At 40.2% G+C, this 25,687-nt stretch overlaps 1 long non-coding RNA gene across 1 annotated transcript; it reads left to right on the top strand.

Annotated features, from left to right (window-relative positions):
• The first annotated feature begins 4,994 nt into the window (after positions 1–4,994).
• On the top strand, positions 4,995–25,379 carry LOC122183497. The gene is made up of 3 exons (XR_006180272.1): positions 4,995–5,145; positions 20,323–20,380; positions 23,521–25,379. It is a non-coding gene; the product is annotated as an uncharacterized LOC122183497 (long non-coding RNA).
• The last annotated feature ends 308 nt before the right edge of the window (positions 25,380–25,687 follow it).

Genomic DNA, 25,687 nt, shown 5'->3' with positions numbered 1-25,687 from the left:
TAGGTATCTCTCTAAGATGTGCCGCAACTGTCAGGAAATCTTAGGGTTGCAATGGTCATTTTAGTTGTAGTTTAAGCACTATAATCCATTTTTATATGAGCTGATATGTGCTGTTGTCTGTTCCTGATACCAATAGGAACACACACTTGGATGAAAGTAACAACTAAAATAGGCTCTTAATATGTTCTGTGCTTCTGTGTTCTCTTTATCAGGAAAAAAAAGGTGTTTTTCCTTCGTATACAATATATAAGAAATCCAAATAATTGTTTGGTTGATGAAGAGTGAAAACATTTATTATTTAAAATTGCAGGCACAACATGCAAATCTTTATTTCTTCAACAATTTATGCTATTAGAGGTCCTTTCATTTATTCCAAAGGATCTGTCTCTACTGCTAAATACTGCACTTGTCATGTCTTTCATGCAAGACACCCTTCCTATGAGTGAGTAGATCTGGTGCTGTAACTAGGACAAGTCAATGCTCTGTTTCTTATCAGAGTGCTGTTATCTGTTTCTCTTTTCAGAGAGTTTGTCCAGCTGGCCTACGGTTCTCATGGCTGAGCCAAGAGGGTAGGTGGAAGAGAATTAGACCAATAGTTTCAGTACATTACACACATTCATCGGCCTCTTGACTTCTACACTAAAATTCTTACCTTTTATGGCAGACCAGGGAAAATGATATAATGGTATGACATTCAGCATATGTATGCATAGGGAGCTGGGGATATAATTCATATTTCTTTACAGGTCATGTTCTGCACGCTTTTCTAGGGGAATTTTGAATTTATGGTCTGAAAAGCCATTTCACTACAAAGTGTAACTAGATCTCCATCGTAAACTATATACAGTGTCAAAGCAAAAGAAAGCAAAGGTGTGGGTTACTGAATGACGGCCTCATCTACACGCAAGTGTGCACACAGTCCATAAAATTCTGCCTTTGAAAGCCAGTAGTAAAATTCTTATTAGAGAATGCCGTGCTAGAAAATGAATTTGCATAGCTGTTACTGTTTCATGCAACAACAACAAAAGTATTTTTTTAATGAAATGATAGAAGGTTGTCTTCATGTGGAGTGGGCTATTGTTAAAAAAAAAAAAAAACTTGCAAAATTAAATTCTTTGGACTGTTTTTCAGTGTGAGTTTTGGGAGGGATGGGAGACTTCTCTAGATATGTTCCAACAAGTGTTTAGTGTACTTTTGTATTATGGAGCTCTGATCTTTTGACTTTCTCCATAGGACTTCAATAGGGTGACTCCAGTTCCAGCTAAATGTGGAGCTGGCTAGGTCCCCAATAAACTGAGGATAATCATACGTAAGCATGTGGCATGTCGGATCTCATTCAAATGAATCCAAAAAGGGAGATGTATGAGTCTGATTCTCACCCCACTCTTCTTCAGTCACCAAGTTATACTGTTATAAATCAACAATGGGTGGTTTATTTCATTTCAAACTTCTTGCTAGCATGCATATTAGCTATCAAATTCCTTAAGCACTTCCATGTTATCCTTCTTCTACCAAACAACTATAGGACCACCACCTCTCCCACAAACTCTCAGTACCACATCTTTAAAATTTCAGAAAAAATGGATCAAAAGTAAGGTTTATTTGCTGTGTCCTTATTTGATATACTAATTGTCTTTGATCCCATTCAGCTATTTAAAAGGATAAAAACATTTTAAGTGGTTAAAAAGAACTGTTACCTGTCTGATCAATAAATGAGGAAGTGCCAGGTAGGGTAAAGTAAACCTCTTGAGAAAGGATTAAGGATGTACAACAGGTGAGTTGCCAACAGTCTTTGCCACATAAATCATCCAACCATAGTATGGGCAATTTATCTTTCTGAGACTGATTAACAGCAGTTCATGGCTGAAATTAGTGTTCTTTAAGGTCTTTCCCACCATAATCTTCCATAATTCTTCTTCAAACTACACTGTTCTTTATAGGCAATATCCTATGCAAGGTGAACTTATGCAAACATTCATAGATCCACTGTTTTTGAACTTTGCCTTAGACTCTTTGAGTGAGGAGAAGCTGGATTTGCTCAAATCCATACATTTCCACACTTTAGGACCTGCAAATCCACATAAATGGTTTATGACAAAAAGCTAGCAAGCATGTTCTGGTAAAAACAAGAATGGTTCACACAGTTCCATCATAAAACCATGTTTTTCACTTCAGTAAGTAAAATTTCCATTATCTCTTCTACACTCTGAAAGGTGACTAAAAACAAATTCTTTTTAAGCCAGGTTAGTTTTGAACAGTCATCCCTCACTAAACCTGCTTAATTTTTTTACTGATATATTTTAGCCTGGTTTGATAGACTTCTAGAAATGCTGACTGGAAGGGATATTTGGACATCGTTGTGTCTAGTCTAGCTCAGAGCAAGTCTACTGACGGCATTAGAATAGGTTTCCCCTCTTCCTGTTTTGCTGATATTTTTCTGGGAAGTCAGGCTATCCCACTATGGTTCCTCATAGCCAGAAATAAAGTAGAAGAGGAGACTCACTGAAAACACTCAAAGGCAGAAGAGAAATAGTTTGAGCTGGCTTTTAAGAGTCTGTTATTAAGAGTCTCTGTGTTCAGTGATACATATTTAGGGAATGGGCATGTCAAAATTGCTTCAAACAGCTGTGGAGTGAACAGTAGTATGCATCCCCTGCAGAGAGGACAACTAAAAGAACAGTTAATGTATGTCACAAGTTGCAGTTACTATGTCAACAGAAAAACAGCCATCCTCAAAGCTTTATACCCTGTGTCAATAGTTTACTGCTCTTTTGGAAGAAATGACCTAAACCAGCACAGGAAAGTGTGTGAGGACAAGCCATCACTCATAAACACTAACAGAAACACTAAGAATGAAAAACTATAGGGAATACCATTTAAAAAAAAAAAAAAAAAAAAAAAAAAACCTTAAAATGAGCAGATTCATCATATTAAAGGGCAGGTAAAAAACTCTGATTAGAATTCCAAAATTGTGATTGATAGCATCTGAGAGGATGGCAGCTTCCTTGTGACAGTTCTTAGAGAAGGCTGGCACTGCAGTGCTGGTGATTGTATGCTGGCAGAACACTGTGATGTGTCACAACTGTGGCTAAACCAGCAATATCTTGATCCCACAGAGTCTGTGTATCTCAAAAACAATGTTTTTGTCAAGCTACGGCAGGGGAGATTCAGGCTGGACATGAGGAAGTATTACTTTTCAGAAAGGGTGGTCAGGCACTGGAATGGACTGCCCAGGGAGGTGGTGGAATCACCGAGCCTGGGGGTGTTCAAGGAAAGACTGGATGTTGTGTTGAGGGACATGGTTTAGTAGGAGCTATTGGGAATAGGTGAACGGTTGGACTGGGTGATCTTTTAGGTCTTTTCCAACCTTAGTGATTCTATGATTCTATGATTCAATGAGAAAATAAATCAGATTTGGAACTTCCATAGAAAAACAGACGGTCTTTTACAAGGAAGTATCAGGAGTTTTCACTGCACCTCCTTAGATCCCAGGAGCCTGTTTCTTAAAAGTGACCTTCACCTCAGGTGATTCCTTCTTCAGCAGAAGCTTTACATGGATTTGGGTCACCTCTGCTTCTTTGAATCATCTGTTACCATCCCACTCATCTCCCTGCAGTGACACAGGGAGGATTTGAGTACAGTCAATCCACTACACTACTTCCACTATTATAACAGAAAATGGATCCACAAGGGGCTGCCAAGGAGAGTTTCTATGTCGTGGAAAGAGGACAGGACAACACTGGTAGGAACTTTTGGGTGCACCAATGGCATGAAGGATGTCTTGTCTCTGAATCATTCAAAGGTTGGTTTCAGGGTTTTTTTTAATCATAAATGATTGCAGTAGACCATCTATAATACAGAGCGAGCAAAACTGCAGGAAAAAATCGGGATTTGTGTTTTAGAAATTGAGTGCAGGTTTACTGTATTTTAGACATAAAATCCACAAGCATGTAGCTTCTATGAAATTGCTCATTGTATTTGTACCTAATGTATACACCCATCAATATATAGCCTTACGTAGTACTTTCTCATCCCCAAAAGTTCTTACAGTACTTTCTACATGCACTTAGGGATTAGTGGTGAGATATATTGAGACATATTGAATTCAAGGATGTTAAAGATGTCTGGGGGTTCCTGTGAGTTCATGATGTTAAAGTTCACAGTTCATGCGTGAAGCATGTGAATCCCATTTATTGAGGGGAGCAGCAAGAGAAAGGGCTTGTCACACATGCTGAGTCGTTGGAAACACGATCACATGAGGTTAGAACAGTCATCATAACTGATGTTAGGGTCATATCTTGTTTCTGATGAGTTTCAGCTGGTTTTTCTCTGGAAATACGGAGCAGCTGTTTTTTAAAGTTTTGTGAAATGCCTTCATATATACAACATGGATGGAATTTTAGAATAATCTTACTTAGAAGATTTTTTAAGCTTCACAATTAACCATAGAGCCCCTTTGGTTGTGTTTCTGCCATGTTCATGTGCCCAACAGAAAGAGCCAGTATCTAATTGGACCATTAGGATCACACAGACTTACCTTTTTCCAGCCAGTAAGGCTTTAGCTGTTACTTTCCGCACTGAGGTTGTAATTTCTATTTGAGTTTAAAGCGTATACTTCAAATACCCACTTACGACTTCAAAGCATTAGATGTGCAAAAATGTACCAAATCCAGATCCAACTTGCTTCAAAGATTATGTAGTATTCCTTTAAAAAAAATGTGCCTCGTTTTTCATCTGTTTGTCTCATTCCAGCTTCCAACAATTTGATCTCAATATTATTTTTTTTCTGGTAAATCAAAGTCTGCTGTAATCTGAAATATTTTTCCATGTAAGCATTTCTGGGCTGGACTTAATTTACTTCTAAATCTTTGTCTGAATAAATAAAATAGACTAACATTCTTAAATCATAATCTGTCAGGTCCGTTTTACAGAGGCTGAGTCGTGCTTATAAACTTTTCCTGAATACACTCCAGTTTTTCAGTGATCTTTCTGAAGAAAGAACATGAGGTCTATGCTCTTATAATACCCCTTTCCTGTTCTGATTACCTGTTCCTTCTGCAGTCAAGGATGGCACTCAAATGTCTAGCTGCTGTGCTGCCACAGGACCTACTGTTTGCAGGCTGCCTTGTATGACTTCTACATAGGGTAAGTTCTATATTTTATGAAGATGTTCCATCCCTAATGTTTTTATACCATAGTCCAGCACTAGTTTACTCCTGTCCTTTTCCAAGATTTCTAGCAGTGATATCCTTTATTTGTGCTGCACACTGAAAAATTCATTGAGCATCATTCGACCAAAATCAGGGCCTCTGAGAATTATCTTCTAGCACACCTTTTCTTCATTTTCGGTTATCTTCAAGCAACCTTAAATGCACGTTTACTGTAGACAGTGCTATGTATGAAATGTGTTTCTTGCATCTGCACATCAAATGGGTCTAAGTGAACTTAGTTGTGAACTGTTGTTTTCTGAGTGCAAGATCAACAGTTAAGAGCTTGTGTACATTATGCAATGTCCTAACCATGCTTACTGATTGCAGGGCACAGATATACCACATCTATCTCTCTTTTGAGCTTCAATCACTCTGCAGGGAGCTATTGCTTTCTGCAGTGGAAGACGTTAGACCACAGTTGGGCTTGATGTACTACCAAAGTTTAAACAGCTTTTGCCAGTTCTCACATATTTCACTTACACATGTCAAAGTAGAGCAAAGAGTAGCCCCAAGGGCTGTTTTGGGCAATTATGGGCAAGATGATGACAATAATCTAGCAGCACTGTTATCACTATCAAGCATCAAGTTTCCTCAGAAAAGACACCTAGATTATGTAATGAGGTAAATTGTATAAAAGCTATCTTAAAAGATTTGCTGTAGAAATCTTTCTGCAACTTCACCCAACACTATGCCACGCTACCCACTGACACACACACTCAACACATGCTGTTTTTCTTTTTTCAAATACTGTCAAAAAATCTGAATTTTCATTCCTCCACTGCTCTCTCAGGTATTGTTTCAAGGAAAATCAGCATTAATGATTGGAAAATTTCTCTCCAACAAGAGAACAGTGGTAACATCATGCTTTCTGCGTGCTCTAAATGACCATTTCACATCAGTTGTGAGATATTTTTATAGTTACTCCCTTTATCCTGATCTTTTTACTCAATTTATAATTTTTTTAACTAAGACTTCAGGCCTTCATTAACAGGTTTCCAACTTCTGATTACTCATGAATATCTGACGTGATTTCCGTAACTTTTTTTGTTTGGATCAAGTTACTTATTTGTAAGTATGATCTAATAATAACAAATTTGTCAAAAATAAAGGGTTTATTTTAGTGAAGAGCTGCCAGTAGGACTCAATGAGGAGGCTCTTGCAATTCCAGAAAAACAAATAAAAAAGTGTGCCACAGGTGTCCATTCTTGAACCCTCACACTACACCAGATTAACCTGAGGACAGATGGTAGGGGGATGGTATGGCATGTCTCAAGTGTCACAGTGCCCTCATGTCAGACAGAGGGAGAGCCCCAGCACAGACCTGTAAAAGTAACTTGTCTCTCAGGCACGTCCCTTCCTGCAGGCTTTGCTGTCATCAATCTGATCTCATACCATCCATAATCTAAGCTTTACATACTTTGGATAAACACCCTGCAATACAAGTGCTTATTTAACCCAATTCACACAGAGCTGTATCCACCTGAGCCAAGCTGGTGAATGACGCACCACAGGTCTGTGCTTCCTCCGTCCACAGCAGAAATGTCATCAAATGCCATGGAATATCAGCCATGCTGCGCTGAGTCTGCGAAGGAAATGCTAGGAAGAGGAGAACCACAAAAAACAGGTGTGAAGGCATAAGCACAAATCCTTTGTTGCGTGAATTAATTCTATTCAAGCCAATTTGCTTATTTCTACCTCTTTACATAGTTTGGAGCTTTTATTTAGTCCATTGGTAACAAAGAACCAATTGTGCCTTCACATTATAGCTTCAGCCAAAATTTGGAAGTCTCCAGCGACCTTGAAACTGAATCAGAAGGGCCAAATAACATACCTAATGTGCAGCTCCAGTGAACTGCCTCAAAAAACTGCAGTTTTATGATCAGCTTGCTATTTCTTCACCCGCAGGAACTGCCAAATCCCTTCAGAGATGGGTGGTAGATCAAACACGTGGTAGAGGATTCAGCAAAGCTGAGATTGCCTCCAATATTCTCTGCTTCTCAGATGCTTCAGTTGATATATCAGCTGAATTGTTTACATATTCCAGAGTTAATTATCTTAAATCAGTTCAAGTAAAAAATACAAAGATTAACATAACTATAGCATAAATATTTAACAAGTTGCAATGCAGTTTTGCGGCAGTAAGTTGTATTAGTAATTAGGAACAATGATTGACATTTTTCTTCAGCTGGAGGCACTACGTAAAATTTAGTATGTGATATCATGGAGAGAGTCCACTGTTTCATCTGTACAATGCAGTTTATGAAAATCACATATCTGTGGAGTAATTGTACTTCATCAGACAGACAAAATAGCAGCTGTTGCTAAGTATGCATTATGTTTAAAGTTTTGCAAAGGATTTGATTTCTTGACATTAAAAAATCTATCTTCCCAGTCTCAAGCTGATATCCTAGTTAAATACAGTACAGATTTCACTGTATCTCTTTCTGTACATTACTCTGGGCTGTAAGATAAGCATTTTGTCTAGACGAACAGTGCATTACTGAACACACAATATGCCATAAATAGTGAGTTTAATTTATTAAAGAAGAACTTCTTGTAAGAATGAAGGAGAAGAAAGCATGATAATTGGTTCTGTTTACTTAAATAAGTTGAGCTGTTTTATTTAGGAACTAGTCTCAGACAATAGTTTCCTTTTTCCCAAATACCAAGCTGATTACATGATTTTGCAAACATTGAACAGAACTGAAAATCAAAATTTTCTCTTGGGAGAACTTACATAAAATATTTCAGTATGTTGAACCAGAGATAAATGTTTCACTTGGGAGCAGCCTGATAGCAAACTGTGGCCAAACTCTGCAGCTTTTGGAAAATTGTGTTTCAGTTGTATGATGCATTTGCTCCTATGAGATTGGGTTGCATTACCTATTATATACCATAACATGACTGATCCCTCGTGGTACATTAGAGAGATTTTATCCATTCTGCATCCCACCAAAACATCTGGACAGATGGGAGAGCACATGTAGCAGCTGAACAACAATTTCCATAAAGAGTCAGAGCAGTGTAGGATTTTTTTAATGTTGGATGGAGCAAAAAGGTAACACTTCCTACTGGGGATTTAATTAAAAAAAAAAAAAAATCCTTTTTATTTAAAGCGTTTTGATATTTCCAAACTGAAAGAGCTGCATCCACCTACCATGCTCAAATTTTCAGATTCAAGACAAAAATCTTGCTCAACAAACACTCTTCATATCTTTTAATTAATATGATTTTTAAAAATCATCTTTACTGAAGTGGATTCTATATGTGAAAAATTCTAGTTCTGAAAAAGAATTCACGAAATAGAATTTCTAATATTCAATCTACATTTTAACCATTGTAAAATCCAAAATAGTTCAAAACTCTGAATATAATCCAGCCTAAAGTCAACGCATTTTACCAGCCAGTGTGGAATAATGGGTTGGTCCCATCAATTCTGGCCAGTTCATCCACACTTAAAGTTTAAGAAATACAGGTATTTGGTCCAGTATGGATATAGCTTAGGAGTTTGATGGTGAGATGAAAGCCAAATTTATCCTAACTATTTATTGTTGAAACTGCCATCAAAAATGCACAATATCTGTCCTTTCTTTCCCCCCCAAAATAGTGGGGGGTGGGGGGAACAGTATTTTTCACAGACTAGCAAAGGTGTGAACTTCATCAGAATGATTTCAGACCACCAGAAATGATCCACAAGCCGCACACTGAGATTTCCATTGCAGTGCACCTAGACAAGTTTTAGGCCTACCACAAAGTGGGGATCTCATTTTTCTGCCACAGAAACTTCAGATCTGTGCCAGGCAAGGACAGAGTTCAGGACTGAGCGCAGACCCAAAACTCCTGCTGCAATGAAGCTGCTAAGGGCAGCAAGGCAGCCTTCACCCCAATCCTCCTCAGTACATCTCTTCCCAAGCAGTAAGCCTCAGCTGGAGTGCAGGTCCTGACACTCACCTTCACTCTCCAGACTCTTTCACCAGTCATCAGAGGACTCTTCCGACTAGGGATTTTGAAACAATTGCTACAGTTTTCATAGCTGCACTATAACGGTTCAAATTATGGATTATGTGCATTACTGCAAGCCACAGAGTGAGAGGAAGGGGATTTAAGTTCTGGGTATTTTATTTAAAGTTTGTATATAGTAAGCAATCATGCAAATTTCTGCAGGAAGCTTACAGGAGACTGGATCGGTCAATACCCCCACTGTTTTCTGGTTTCCTAAGGCTAACCTGCTGATGTTACTTTGTTGGCTTAGGACTTCACTGAAATGCTTATGTATAGTGCCATCCTGCCAGAAAGCAGATCCTGAAGCTGTTATGGGAGGAAAGAAGACTATACCTTCACATGATCTGCCCAAAACAGCAGAGAAGTATGATGGAAAACTGTGTCTGTTCCTTACACGCATGAAGGCTGGGAACAGGCTTTGCGTTGCAGCCACCACCATGCAAGCTCTGGTTTGCTTCTTCTATCTCTGCATCCAGTTCTGGTCTTCTCAGTTCAAGAAAAAGAGGGAACTACTGGAGAGAGTCCAGTGGAGAGCCTCAAAGATGATTAATGTACTGGAGCATCTCCCTTATGAAGAAAGGTTGAGAGACCTGGGGGTTCAGCCTGGAGAAGACTGAGGAGTATCTTATCGATACCAATAAATATATAAATGAATAGAGTCAAGTGGATGTGGCCAGGCCCTTTTCAACAGAACAAGGACAACGGGCAAAAAGCTGGCACAAAGAAAGTTCCATAGAACATCAGAAAAGTCTTCTTTACTTTGAGGATGACAGAACACTGGACTAGACTGCTCAAAGAGGTTATTCAATACCCGCCTGTAAACACTTCTATACAAACTGCTGTAGCAAACTTCTTTAGCAGAGGGGCTAGACTCCTCTGGTTGATCTCCAGAGGTCTCTTCCAACCCCTATGATTCAGTAATTCTGTGATCTCACCACTCCTCCCACAACGTGCCTACAGCAGGGTTTCAGTTTGCTGACCGTACAGCCAGCAGGGAGTTTCTCATTGGCTTTAATGTGAGCTGAGTCAGAGCAAAGGGATCCTTTCAGCAGTGTTAGGGCCACATGGTCATGATCTGTACAAAACTGCACTAGACCATCACTCTGTTTGTCTTGAAGTAGGAATGAGAGATGTCAGAAGTAATTATCTCACACTGCGTTAATCACCTATCTAGAGGGCATTAACACTGCACAGGCAATCCTTCTTGTCTGCATCTGTCTGGACACAGTCAAGTGGAATGATTGTCTATATTCTGAACCCTTAGGCTCTCTCGGATTTAGAATTAAGTATACATATGGTACTGCACTAAAATCAAAGATCAGGGAAGAATCATTAGCTAACAACTCACAACACTTTGTTAGTTAGTTCTCTATTCTTTGCATGAAGGGACTTCTTGAGCTAAGCAAGATTTCCCAAACAAATAAATGAGATCTATTTCACTGCTGATGTTCACTTAAGAGATTTAAAGCAATTGAAAAGAAAGGAGGCAGCAGAAGCTTACTTCTCATCAAGCCTCCTTCTTTCAAGAAAGAATGTAGAATCCTCCCTTTTAATTGTAGCAAGCAGGCCTAGTCTTACAAAAAGGAAGATGAGCAACATTTTTATTCCTTCTCTCAGCAATGTTGGTTCTTCTAACTCAATTTTGCAATGCAGTGAAATGCCTTTGGTGTGAGAACTGGCAGCTCCTGCAGACTCACTTTTTCCTTAATGCGTGCTCATCTCTTCTTTGCAGAGACCTCGAGAGAAGCCCATAGCACTGCACAAGTCTCAGAGAATGCATGAGTACCTATACCACCATCCATCCCTTCCTGCACCATGTGGAGATGCACATAGAACTGGGATGGATATTTCCATGCCCGCTGAGACTGTATTTGCCATTGCGACACAGAATTGAAAGATTAATATACAACCCAATACTTCCATCAAAATGTCAGTGTAATGCCAATGGACTCATTTCAAAGTGTCTTTTGGGAACATGATGTATACGGAGGGACAATGGAGAATACAAAGCACATACTCTCAAGCTAAAATGTTACAAATGAAATACTCCTAAAATGACTGCTCATTAAGCTATCTTTTAACATAATGCAGTGTGGCAAAAGTTGGTCTGAGGAAAAGGCTTGAAAGAAAGGTCATTTGAAACAGAGCTGGGAGTACTTCACATTTTGTCGCTAGGATATTGCAGAGACATCTCTGTGACAAACAGACATAAATCAGTGTTAAAACTCTACTTCTGCAAAGAGCTGACTGAATAATTTTTTGTTATGTCTACAGCATTTTTTTAGTGTAAAGGCAGCAGATGCAGTTAAAGCATTTTGGTAATACCGAAATAGTATGTTTTGATTGTTGTGCTTGAAATAATTCTCTGGGTTATCTCAAATTCTCAAAATATATTTCATATTTAATTTATTTCAAGACACCCGATTTTTTTTTAAAGAGATCAAATGAAAATATCTAATTCCACAAAATACAAAAAACTTTTAGCCTTCTCAGATCCATAAAAATCTTTACAGTTGAAAAAATTCTTTCATATTTTTTTACAGTGTACATCAGCCACAAATTAAATAGCTAACTAACTGGAGGAGATACAACAGAAAAAGGCACCACTAAACAAGCTAGAGTGCAAAACACACACACCTGACTGGAAGGTGTGCCAATGCAATGGAGTACAGAACCATGCAAAATGCACAAGGAAACTGTTGAAAAAGCACAGACCCTACACAGTACAAGTGGAGCAGAGAGACAGGTGACAAGAAATGTCATGGAACTATTAGGACTGCACAGCCTCTGACCTCCAAGTCAACCAATTCTGAGGACAAGATGAGAGGAAAACTGATAGCAGGTGGTCTTTGCACAGGTAATGTGAACAATCAGTGTCAGTATCCTGAGTCCAGTGACAGGAGAACTGCACCAACCTATTAGTCAAAGGTTGGAGGAAACATAAATTATCCACAATAATATGGGCAGGAACATGCACGCAGTCTTCTCCTTATAGCTGTTCACTTGTTAATCCTGCATTTTTTATAGAACCTAGGGAATTGTGGGAAGACACTAGCTATCTGAGTATAAAAAAACCTCTTGAAATCTTTATTACTTCTCACCTTAAAAATACATGTGCTTCAATGCCATACTTTTCTCCATAAGAGTAACAATAATTTCAAGAGATATAACTTCCTATGGAAACAGTGATAAAATTAGCTTGAGATATATAACCTGGGGGCTTGCAAGGACTTTGAGAGGCCCAGGTGCTTTGGGGAAGTCCAGAAATCCATTTTCAATGGGGTGATGCTCAGACAAATGTTGCCTCAATAACAAGTTATACCAAATTACTATGAAGTGCTGGAGACTTGCCATAGTGAATGTGCAAAAATTGAAAAGGTGCATTTGTTTGAAGTTTCCATTTGCATATTTTCAAACTTAGGTTAAAGCATATGCCAGTGAGTATGTGTATGGGATTGAGATCACTGTCTGGAATAGGAGACTGAACGGTTTCTGGACTGGAAAATACAGATGCCTTTGTCCTACTTCCAGCTTTTCACATCATTCTTCCTTTAATAATCTCTTTCCATCAAAATTCTGTCAGAAAAATTTCCAAATATTTCAAGCCAAAATATCTTCACAGGAGTATCTTTACACTGTTCTAGCCAAAATGCAGAATTCCCAGTGAAATTTAACACTTTTAATGCCCTGGCCAGTCATCAAACTATGAAGGAGTTAATTCCAGACCTGTTTCTGTTTCTTAATTCCATTTCAGAGAAAATGTTAATCCTTTAATTATATAGCATGTTCAACTGACAAAATGACTTTCATATTGTTGAAAAGTACCTTGTTATAATGAAGGCTTTTGATAAAATGTGGCCACAGAGAAAAAACGATAGATTTGCTATTAAGACCATTTTTTTATATTAAAATTCAAGGGAATATGCAGTCCTCTTTAAAGAGAGTATTATGTGGCCACAGTGGTTTCCCACTATGCAGAGCCAACTTCCTGTATTCCTGGAACTGTGAAGCCGAATGGTAAGCAAACTCTGCCCTCAGATCTATAAAGGGGAATTTTCAATTACGCACAGGGAATTTTGCTTTATGTCCCTTTTGTATCTCTTAGAAAATGATCTCCTCCCTCCTGATAGACAGGTTACATGGCGCTTCCAGCAGAGCTGGAATCTGTTATCCCTCTGATAACAGTATGCTGCAAAAGGCATTGCAGATAATAAGCTCAAATCATGATTCTGTATCAGCACTTCTGAGATAATCATGGCAAGCAGCAAAATCAGATCAGATCTTAGCAGCGCTAAGCACCAGTGAATATTTCCAACTACCACTCCGAGTCTTCAGGAATAGTTAACTACAGGTATTTTTTCTTTCATTACAAAGGATTACAGATAGCAACAGTTGGTGATATGAAATGCTGTCTCCAGAAGAAACTGCAGTTGCATGCCCATCACTTTTTAATGCTGTATTCAGGGTAATCTGATCAAACCTTTCCTATCCCAGAATTTTTATTGAGTCCTGCTCAGTAAAGTTGTCCAACCATTAAAGCTTGATTATCCTCTTTGAGCTAAAAGCCCAGACTTGGCTGGAGAAGCACACAGAAATGTAAAGCACAACAAGTACTGCTTCATGACTATTCATGAAAAATAGTGGTGTCTTTCCTACTGCGTGTGAACAGATACACAGTTTCCAGTCTGCTAGATCTCATCGTGTGTTCTAACTGGTGGAAAATTGATTAAAAATTAGCACTGAGTTAAGCTCCTACTGCCTAATCTTATTACGTAAGGTTGATTGTGTTTCACACTAATATGCTAAGAGGTTAGGACATTAATCTACTATAAATGAAATGCTCCTATGAAATGTGATGGAAGAGACAATACCGAACTCAATTCACTGCAGCTGACTTTCTATACTGAGTGCTGTGCTGTTAACAAAGACAATGTTACAGCCTATGTTATTCGTACTTTGAAGTTGCTACTGATTTTGTAATTTTCCTTTAAAATATAGGGACAAATTCCCCAGAATACTAACATAGTCATTAAAAAATAATGCAACTTGCATCATGCTTGTGGTATTTACAGGCTCATGACCTATAAGAGAGATGTGTTTTGACTAACGACAGCAAGGGAGAGGAAGTAAAGGTGACACAACAGGGTGGTTCAGGGCTTGGTTTCTGGCAGCATGGATGTCTGATCACCAATGAGTTATGTATCATAGCTGGCACTGGATTTGATCTGAATTGATTAGTAACACACAGATGTGCACAGGAAAACACAAGAATTAACTTCCCTCCTGCTTCAAAAGCAGCACCTTTTATTTCAAGCTTTTTGGAATAAATAGATGATTGCCTCATGGGCAAAGATTGGAGGAAAGCTGAGCTGGACCATTTGCATTCAGTTCTTTGCATACTTGAGAACGATTTTAAAACTGGGATTCACTCATCTAGATGTCGCTTGAGAGAGTGGCACTGGAAGGCCAAATTAACACTGACAAAGCTATTTGGTGAGGATGACTCTGCAGGTGCATAAATACTACTACTGAGCCCATCTGAAACTATTTTAACTACAGATCTCTATAATACTACTGTGAGAAATAACCATAAGATTTAAATGACAGGTGCAGTGAAAAAAACATCATTTTAAACTAAACAAAGCAGGCAGTATTTACTTATTTATTGTTCTCAAGTTTAAGGTGCTGATTAACTCACTGGGAAAATTTTGATGCGTTACCAACATATAGCTCACCTAACAACATATGCTGCCATTAAAAATAATAATAATAATAAATCTTCTTTCTTGTAAATTATGCAGACAGAGGCATATTGGACATAATTCAGATAGACAAAAGTCACAGAAAAACTAGAAATCAGAATAGCATTTCTTGTTCTCAAAAACAAGAATTCTCCACATGGGTGTTGAGCATAGTCCTAAAAAGTGAGTCTCCAGATGTCATAACAGTAGAATGCACACCAAACATCCAGAGCCAGAGCTGCAGCCCCTCTGAGATCCCCTTCACTGTGCCCAGGGGAGCAAAGAGTACTCAGAGCTGATGCCCAAAGGAGCCTCCTCTGTGTCTCTGATAAAGCAGAAACCCTCAGCAGCACTGAGCTTTCCATCATCTGCTTTCCACCTCATGCAAGGACAGGAAGGAGCTGCTAGGGCAGAAGTTGGAGCCTGGGCTGAGACCAGTACCCAGGGAAAGTAGCCTCCTTGGAGGCTTTGCTCAGGGATCAAAGCAGGGGCAGCAGAAAAGGGCTCGGTGTTAGCAGAGGGGTTGTGCTAGCCTATGCCCAAGAAGGGTTAGCAGTGGTACAAGGGCTGCCTTGTCTTCACTACTGGTCACAGCAGCCGGACCTACCACACATTGCACATTGCAGAATTACCCTTCTGCATCAGGACCCTCTGAGCCAGAGCTCAAGCCCATTTTGAGAACATGTTCTAGTACTCATCAACCACAACCAGCAAGATAAGGAGAAATCAAGGGTTCACAGCTGGGGGCGGAGGGAGGAAAAAGAAGGAAAAAAACCCTCTTCTGACTCATGCCTTAAAATCAAATCCACTTCAGGGGATTTAGCTCACACCAACATTCTGGTAGCACGCCTCTGGAGTGGGCACTGAGGTTCCAGCTGTTTTATGTGGTGTTCATTATATCTGCCTGCTACAGCCTGATTTTTATTGCTTTGGAAACATGTAAACCTCTTCTCTGTACATAGGTAAGCAAATCCTGGACGATATTACCCAGAGTGAGGGGAAGGGAATGGCTTAGCGGCTAACCTTAGCACGGAGCAGAAAGGCTGTGGTGCAGAGCAAACAACCTCCGTGGTCGGGTCTGTCAGTCAAATTCCTGGTGGACAATCAGCCCTTAAGATGTGATTCCTGTCCCGGAATAGCCCACACTTATGCCCTTAAGAGTTCATAAAAACCTGCGGGTGACTGCTCGTCGCGACGGCTAGGCCCCGCGGCGCAGCGGCGTTGGGTGAGCGCTGCCTGCCCCCTAGCGGGACGTCCACCGCTCGCGTCTGCCGCCGGGCGGCTGCGCTGCTCCAGCTCACCGTACGGCGTGGCTGCTTCCCCAGCGGCAGGGGCAGCCCTCGCGGGCGGGCACCAGGCTTCGTCCCCGGGCCGGTAGCAGCAGCAGTCCGATCACAAGGCGGTTTGTGACCCTCGTCTTAGACAATTACGTTTACAAGAAACAGCCTGTAGGGGACGCTGAAACAAGCTATGCTCTTAAGGAAATTGTTCCGTGCTCCTTTGCCTATGCACCACCAGTCCAAGTTGGCAGTTCACAAAAAAATTTAAAAAAAAAAAAGGAAAAAGGAAATCATGGGGCTGGTTTCACAAGGTACCTAGGTAGGTTTCTGGACAGGAAACCAAGCTCATGGCTTACATTCATCAGCAGCAACTAAGAAGCTGGAGATAGGGGCTGGATGCTAGTTTTCGTGCTAGTTAATAGGAACATTAGCAAGGTCCCTCAACTCGATGAATTTGCAGATGTCACTAACCTGAGCGGTGCAGCTGATACAAAAGAAGAAAGGGATGCCATCTGAAGGGACCTGGACAGGCTCAAAATTGGGCCCATGAGAATCTGTAGGGGTTCAACAAGGCCAAGTGGAAAATGTTGTACTTAAGTTCAGGCAATCCTAGACACAAGTACAGTCTGGGAGCAGAACTCACTGCGAGCAGTCTTAAGGAGAAGGACCTGCATGTCCTAGTGAATGAGAAGCTGGATATGAGCCAGCAGTGTGCTCTTGCATTCCAGAAGGACAACAGTGTCCCCGGCAGTGTCAGAAGAGGGGTGGCCAGCTGGGAGAGGGAGGGTAGGAGGGTATTGTTTCCCTCTGCTCTGCACCTCATGAGGCTCAATATGGAGTACTCTATCCAGGCCAGGGGCCTCCAGCACAAAAAAGATGTGGAACTGTTGGAGTGGGTCCAGAGAGGGGCCACAAAGATGACTGGAGGGCTGGAGCACATCTCCTATGAAGAAAAGTTAAGAAAGTTGAGCTCATTCTGCCTGGAGAAGAGAAGGCTCTGGGGAGACCTCACTGCAGTCTGCCAGTACTTGAAGGGAGCTCATAAGCAGGAAGGGAAGTGATTTTAATGCAATCTAACAGTGATAGGACAAGGGGAAATGACTTTAAACTAGAAAAAGGGAAATTTAGGTTAGACATTGGAAGAAATTCTTTTCTCAGAGGGTAGTGAGGCTCTGGAACAGAGAAGCTGTGGATGCCCCACCCTGGAGATATTCAAGGCCAGGCTAGATGATCAGGGCAAGGCTGCCCTGGGCAACCTGATTTGCTGGTTGGCAACAGCAACAGCAACAGCAAGGCTGGAGATTTTTAAGGTCCTTTCCAACCTATGCCATTCTATGATTCTGTTATTCTGTGAATAGTTTAGGGGCTCCCACAATGATTTGTTTCCAGGACTTACATGCAAATCCACCATGGTGGAAGATGCACCTGGTCCCCTTGCCTCCTAGATGAGGTGCTGGTAACAAGAAGGATTTAAATCCATCCAGAAGGCAGAGCCTCTGCATAAAGGGTACCCTCATCTGCAGTTTTACTGGCCAGCTGCAAGTCACTGCTACATGTAGTTTAAATATCATCTGAGCCCAGGCACGTCAAGCACTTGGTTATTTAACTGAGATTACCAGGTGGCAGCTGTGGAGGGTACCAGAGGTTGGTGGTGGATGGAAATAAGCAATATTTGAGTGTGCAGGATAGGGCGTGACCAGAAGCCTGAAATGGAGCCAAGGGATAGGAAGGCAGTGAGGTGAAGAGCTGGGTCTGTGCAAGCATGGAGACCAAGCAGAAGAATTTGTGCTGCCCACATGCAGGCTGCGGTGGAGGCTGGAACCAAGGTCGTATGGCCTGGGCAAGGAGGTTGGGGCTAGAATAAAAGAGGAAAAAAGTCTGAGGAAAACTGAGCAGAAAGCCAGCTTGTGGGCATGGTAAGGAGAGGCTCCTCTTTTCTAGAGGAGCTGTGGGTGTCCCAGAGCTCCTTCAGCTACCAGCACAGCGGGCAGCTGCAGCACCCACAGGTCCTGCATACTTCTCCCACCAGCAGGACATCAGGCAGAGGCAGTGTGAGGCCCAGGGATAGCAGGAGCCCAGGAGACTACATGAGGCCCAGGGGCTGCATGAGGCCCAAGGAGAGTACAAAGCTGAGAGAACCACAAGAGGCCCAGGCATGGCATGAGTCCCAGAAGGCCTCTCAGGGTCCACATAGGTAGGACAGCTCAGTGCTGCCAACTGTTTGTTAGCAGAGCTGGCAGAGCCCCTTGGGAGCATAGTGGAGTAGGCCTTTTAACCAGAAAGAGCTTTCCACTTTGTAACAGAGCTCTGTGGTCTGCAGTTAATCTCTCTAAATGGCCCCAAAGGTAAAGAGCTCTGAAGCAAAGGGTGAGCTAGTCATGATTTAGTCTTAAGCAACACACAGGAGCTAATTCACCTCATGCCAGGACTTGTGCTGCTGAGTAACAGCTGGATTTGACATCAGGAAAGGGAACATTGCTTTATACAGGAGGGACTTCATTAAAAGCAGGAGGTTAGATACAAAGGATATAAAACCCCCAAGTGTAATATAGGTCCGCAGTATGGCTGCTGAGTCCCTAAAATGTTTGCAGCACTGAATACAAACGGAAACCAGAAAGATAGGAGACATAAATATAACCAGGGTTCTCTGAGACAAAGAGAAAGACTTCAGAAATTTGATACAGATCCGCTTAATAGAAAGAACAAAGAGTACAGTCTAAGAAAGAAAAGGACTGAGGTGGATTTTGCCAAGTAAAAAGCATACAGTTTTAAAACAAACAACATCAAATAATCTAGATGCATCTGAACCAGGAAATGTGAAAGAAGAGGGAGAGATCTGATGATCAGACAAGCTATGAAGAATAATTAAGGGAGATAAAAATATTGATGACACGTTGCACAATTTCCCTGCATTACTCTTCATTGCTATGGATATTGGCACAGCTGTTAGCTAGCAATAACAATGAAATATCAGCAAAGAAAGAGATATCAGAAGAAGATATATAATGGAAGTAAATTTTGTCGTATGTCTGATGTTTATGGTGGAAATAAGGAATAAAGTAGTTAAACAGGTAACAGAAATAACAGTTAACATCCAAGAAGTTGGAGAAAACATAGTTTATCAATATTTAGGCCATAAATAATAAAAAAACTTAATCCTAGTCATAAATATTTGCATTACATCACTGCTAGCATAGAGGAGATGGTTTGCTTCTTTCTCTGTGCATTTACAAGTCTGAGAGTGGCTTTCTTCTCAGTGCAGCTATAAAGCTGATTTATGGACATGACATGGTGACTTTATAGAGATAGGTCTTCTTAGAGGCGAGAATCGTTCTCCTAGGCTGAATGTTCCTGGAGCTTCACCCTTCACCCTCATCTTACTGCCGAAAGAAAACAAAGCGCATTCTACTTTAAAATTATGAGAGATAGAAAACTTCTCAAAAACTCTATACCTTTGGATTCCATTTTTTTTTATACTAAGCTTTTTCTTCCCTTCTGCCATTCTCAACTCCTTTGTAAGCCCTAGTGATTTTATTTTTACTTAGCAATTTATTTTTATTTGTTATATCTTTATTTCCACTTTCCTCTCTGCCTCTCTTTCTCTCTACTGCCAGCCTATGCAAAACAATATATGGCCTAAAATGTAGGGAGATCCATGTTTATTTTCATACACTATGGATAATATATTTAAAACCCTGGATATTTGCTCAATAATACATATCCTGGAATCATATGCTGCAGGATAGTTCTGAGATTAGTAGAACTGTCAGGCATAAAATTGTATGATAATGGATTCAGTTTTCTTACAGTCTATACCACAATATTTCTGGGGAGGTAGAGGGTGTGTGTGTGTGTTTTGTTCTGTTTTGTTTTGTTCACATGTATTTTTGAAGTTTAAATCCAAAGTAACTTTTTTTTTTTTTTTCACTGTGAAAGAAATAGATGCAGACTTCTCTTTCCAAAGAACTAAGGAAGTGTTTAAAGAAAATTGATTTCAAACATAGCCATCTGGCCTCCTGCAAATTAATTTTACCCTTTTTCCTTCCTAGCTGCAATCAACCAACAGCATTTTTTTTCCTTTTTCTGCAGATCTGCTGTCTATCTGGTGTTGACATATGCCACACACTGATGTGAAGTTCCTTACTTGGTGAGTGAATCTCACCCAAATCCCCCAGTTCAGTTTTTGACAGTGTTAAATTGAAGTATGGTTGGAGCAGGAAATATTTCCATAAATGAGATTATTTTTCCCTCTGCAAATTCTGTTATAGTAATGAACAGATAATTGATATAGCATCCAACTCCCGGTGTCCTTGTCTGGATCTGTAAGCACCCCACATGTGATTCACAATAGGGCTGGAGTGCATTGCTGGCCCTTCTCACTTTCTGCCTCTGACCTTCCTTATGGCAGTCATCCTCAACCAGCTCTCAGACTGCACCTCACCTTAGGTCCTGGCAGCTGAAGGATCACGTGCCCATACAGCCTTGTGGTTTGCCCACTCTCTCCATGCCATGAGCTGTCCAAGATCCTGCATACAGAGTCAAATGCTGCTACAAAAAGAACTCATTCAAAACAAAGCCATCTGATATAACAGTTCCAAGTGTTTTGTGGCCAGTTCTCATTTGTTCTGATGGCCTTGTTCTGATGCAGCAGCCAGCAGCAGCAGTGGACACTGGGTGTAAGCAGCAGGTTGGAGAACTCCCTTCTCTGCTTTTATCCAGTAGAAACAGACAGAGGCCTGGGCACAGCACAACACTCCCAGAGCTTCATTGAGGCCATGTTTTGAAGTAGCCATCCTCTGATCACTAGCACTGAAGCTCAGGGCTTGGTTCTACAGGCTTTGGGGGAATTTGTCATTAAACCCACATAAAATCCCAAGATGTCAGAAGAACAAAAGGACTCAAACTGCAAGCACATTCTCATGCATCCACTCCAAGCATGCAGTTCTCATTCACATTTTTGGATCTGAAAGCTCCTTGGCAAGTATCCCTTTCTCATTTTACACCCACTGATGATGGATGTAGGCGTGTGTGTGTGTTACTGCTAATACCCAGAGCGAGCTCATTTTTGTTTTATGAGAGAATTCTGCTGAACTCATATTTTGGAAGATAGCATGCGATGCTCGCCAAATGCTAACATTGTTTTTCTTCACCCACGTTCTTCTGGGAGCCAGGGAGCAAGGTGCTGCCTGCCCCCTCCATCACACCATAGGCTGTCACACCTTGGTGCCTACAGCCCATAACTAATGCCAATGTCTCAGGAACAAATTGAGCCTTTAGTAAAAATCTCCTCGGAGCCTTTGATTTATTTGCTGAATTAGACATGTATTCCTTTCCAGAAGAAAGTGCATCAACTTAGCATGAAAGCTGTAAAAGACAACCTCATGCTTATTTCACTGGAACAGGCTGCCCAGGGTGGCTGTAGAGTCTCCTTCTCTGGAGATGTTCAAGACCTGCCTGGATGCCTACCTGTGCGACCTGCTGTAGGGAACCTGCTTTGGCAGGGGGCTTGGACTCCATGATCTCTGGACGTCCCTTCCAACCCCTACAATTCTGTGATTCTGAGATTCTGTGATTATTTTAAGGTAAAGGTTTTAATTATAAGTTGGAATAATATCAGTAGCCTAATCCAGTATGCTTTCTACATACAAATTAAATTTATAATATATTTTTCTTTTCTACCTTTTACTTCAGTCAAGTGTATTCTGATTGTCAAGGTCACACAGGACTCCTTGTCCTTGCTGTAAAACTGTTAGCTGATGCTAGTCAATTACCCAGAGCATCTGTAGTTTGCATCTATTGTTTTCTATTCTTCTTACCTAACCAACCATTTGAACAACAAACAGACTAAGCTATTTTCCTCAATTACTGATGCATGTGGCTCACCTGGTGTTTGTATTTCTGGGCTTGATTGTGTTGTCATTTTGCTTCTGTTTGGGATATTTATGAAAATTGGAAGGCGGGAAGAAATTTGGGTAGGTTTGTAGCAAGAGCTCAAAGACTGGAGCACAGCTTTTCAAAGGCCTCAAAAAGAGAATTTCTATATATCAATCATGCTGACACTTCTCTCTAACAGAAAGCTTTAATAGTCCATAAGGTTCCAATTTGTTGTTGGTTTTTTTTTTTATTTAAATCCTTATTTAGAAAACCAACTTGATTAATTTGGAAATACTAGAGGGTAATACTAAGCTAGGTTTCCAAAAGAACATCTTACCTAAGACAACCAAATGAAAATGTCGACAGAGGAAAAAAATTATTTCAATATTTTGTTCCTTAGCTGCGCATTTTAGAAAGCAGGAACATGTAATCTCCAACTGCTGTAACTGATAAATAAAGTATGAAACAGCTGGTCAGCATATTTTGGGACAGATTTTTCTGCATACTTTTGCAGCCGTGTGCCAAGCCCTGAGAAGACACAGTAAACCAGAGCCTCCACAAGTATACATAGGCCTGTTTTCAGTCAAATCACCAAAGTTGTCTTGTGACACTCAAAAAAGACCTGGTTCATAACATATATTTCAAATGTGAGCTGTTTCGTTCTTGGAGTTCTGAAGGAGAGAGAGGAATATCTTTAAAGAAAAAAGTAATTGTAGCAAATGATAGAAATACCTCTGAAACTCTCAGATTTAAGCATCATCACCCAGGCTGGACTTTAACTTCTTGCACCTCTCCCATGCAATCGGAACAGGGCAGCCATGTCAATGGCACTTCTGAAGAACTCTCCTAGGTCCACTTGGCTGCTTCTGCAGAACAGGTTACACTGTAAGTGAGAGGCTCCCTGCTCACTGCAACACTGTCCTCCAGTCCCGGAAGTGCAGCTTTGTTGACTTTCAAAGATCTGCTTTAGGTCTACACAAGATTAGGGTGACCAGGATGGAAGCATTTAAAGAATAGTCAATTTTATTTAAATTTGTTGATGTTATTCTTATCATCACACAGATCCAAGCCAGCAGTCAGTGCCTGCTCCCTGCAGGTTACAGCCAGGAGATGAAGGAGCCAGAAGTAGCCCAGGAGGCATCAGATTCAGTTGCAGGGATTTAGAAGCCACGGTGTAATCTAGCAAACATGCTACTTTAACCAAGTACCATATACTTTTTTATTCTTTTCCTTTTGCGAAATCAGCTTATAAGTTGTTTTTACTTTTCCATGAAGATCTAACATATTCTCAAGCCCTTAGAAAGGATTCTATTGGCTTCACAAAAGTTTGGATCATGCCTTTAGCAATCCACCCGTAGAAAAAAAAAGGGGGGATAAAAAGAAAGCAGTGACTGTTTCTTTCTTTCCTTGCAGATTTGTATTGAAAGAAAAAGGGTCAGAATTTTTTCTATGCTATAATCAGGCATAGAGCTTTGAACAAAGATCAATGCCAGCATCCCACTCTGGAGGCGCCTACACTTCAAAATCCTTCCCTATCAGACAAGATTCCAAAGGATACTCTTGAATTTCTTCTGTGGTAAAAATGGGATATTTGGCAGGGGCAGTGGTATGTATTTACATGACTGACACAGTGAGAAATGTTTTCACAAGTAATGGCTGAAGGTAGGAAGAGGCTGCTCACCTATCTGCACTCCGCCACTTGTGTGTTTAAGAGGTCACATTTTCTTTAAATAACAAGTTCAACATAAGTCTACAGGAGAGATGTTTTCTTCTCCCAGCACAGGCATAATGTACACCTTCATGTATCTCACATCTCAGAGCAGTAACATACTCCAGGGCAAGTCACCTTCTTGATCATCCATTCTCAGGATGGCATTGTTACCCATGGAGCAGCTAACCAGAGAGCCTTGATGTTCACTCAGTGTGGTCTTGTAGGTGGATGTGAGTATCACATCCAGGCTAAGTGAGGGACCTTGAACACACAGAAGCTATAGTTACTCCCTGTTATATATAATAATATTTGTATTTACAGGATGAGCAGGAGGCCTGAGCATCTGTGTGTGATTTACTGGTTACTGACCTGTTAAATATTTGTTGCTAGGGAATGCTGCAATTGTGTTTTCACACAATGAAAGTGCCCTGGTTGTAAAAATCACCTTTGTACTACTTATAGCGCAAGGAATGTCATAGTTTCCAAATCCACTTAACCACCTAAGTAATATACTTTAACATGAGAATCTGATTCATTTTGCATTTTAATAGGTAAATGCAGTGCAAATTTGAGACATAGCAGCAGGCATTGCATTTGTAGCTAATTAAGGAAAACTGGATTGAGCCCAGATGTGGATTATGCAAAGTGATTACTGGTGTTCCTTAGAAGCTAATAATTTTGAAAGCATTTCCTTGTGCTTGTTCACTTTTTAAGTATGCCAAGATTAAAAAAAAAAAAAAAAGCTTCTGAAAGGGGGAAAATAGGCTTCCACAGAATAAAGCTATCAATGGCAATTACTTCTATCGTTTCAAATTGATGTGTATGGTAGTAACAGTTGCAGCCATTCTTTAAACCAAAACCTGCCAATGTGATTTCCAAAGTGAGCACAGCAAATAGTTTTCAGCTACTGAGTTAACAAACATAGAGCTTGGCATCCACTCCAATTCCCACTGGAACAATTTGTGACATTACGATATTTCATTTTTGTTCCAGAAAAAAAGACAACATAATAAATGTTAATTGTTAAAGATAAGATGGTGCTATGTCTAATTCCACCAAACAGCAGAGTGAACGAAGCTGTGGAGAACAATGGAGAACAAAGATAGTCCACCTGAGGAAAGGAGGCAGAATCTGGCTACCTAGAAGTTAAAGAATGATAGCACTATGTCAGGATCTTTAATAAAGCACTAAGAGATACAAAAGACTTGCTATGTAAATAAGCAACTCAATAAGTTTAATTTTTTTTTTTTTTAACATAAACTGATTTTAATATTTTTGATAGGTTATCAAATATCCATCAGAAGCCTAGGGGAAGAAACTGCCAGAAAAATATAAGCAGTTTGAAGCTTGAATTTATGCTGTTTTTGTGGTGGGAAACTTGCCCAAGTGTTTGATTTTACAAAGCTGACAAGTGGTTTGGCAGTATCCACAGAAGCTTCTGCCTTCTTTCTTTTCCCTTTTTTTTTTTTTTAATTTGTATTGATCTTGCTGTTAAATGCTAGTGATTCAGCATAACTCAGCCTTAGACACTTTTCAATTAAAAATATTGCCATTCTGAAATGCAGCCATTATAAATTTATATGATTTTTAAACACAATATGTCTCTCCTGGGTCTTTGTAATCAGTTTTTGAATTATTTTTCTCTATTTGTTGTAATTATGTTGGCAAATATTGCGGCATACAAAATAAATTTTGGTGGTGAAACAGAACAGACAAAATTTTCCATTTCCATTCTGTCTTGTTTGCACTAAACTGGACTCTCTTATATTTTGTTTCTGTTTCTAAAGATATTTACACCATTTATTACTATCGTGCAAGCAAAAGGGAATTTTTTTACTCTGCACTTTCTCAGGCTATTGTCTCACATCC

This window comes from Lagopus leucura, unplaced genomic scaffold, assembly GCF_019238085.1.
Source record: "Lagopus leucura isolate 7727_CA_CO unplaced genomic scaffold, USGS_WTPT01 Super-Scaffold_100018, whole genome shotgun sequence".
In the NCBI taxonomy this organism is placed as follows: domain Eukaryota; kingdom Metazoa; phylum Chordata; class Aves; order Galliformes; family Phasianidae; genus Lagopus; species Lagopus leucura.
Note: the sequence above shows the minus strand (reverse complement) of the source record. Positions and strands in the feature narration are given on the sequence as shown.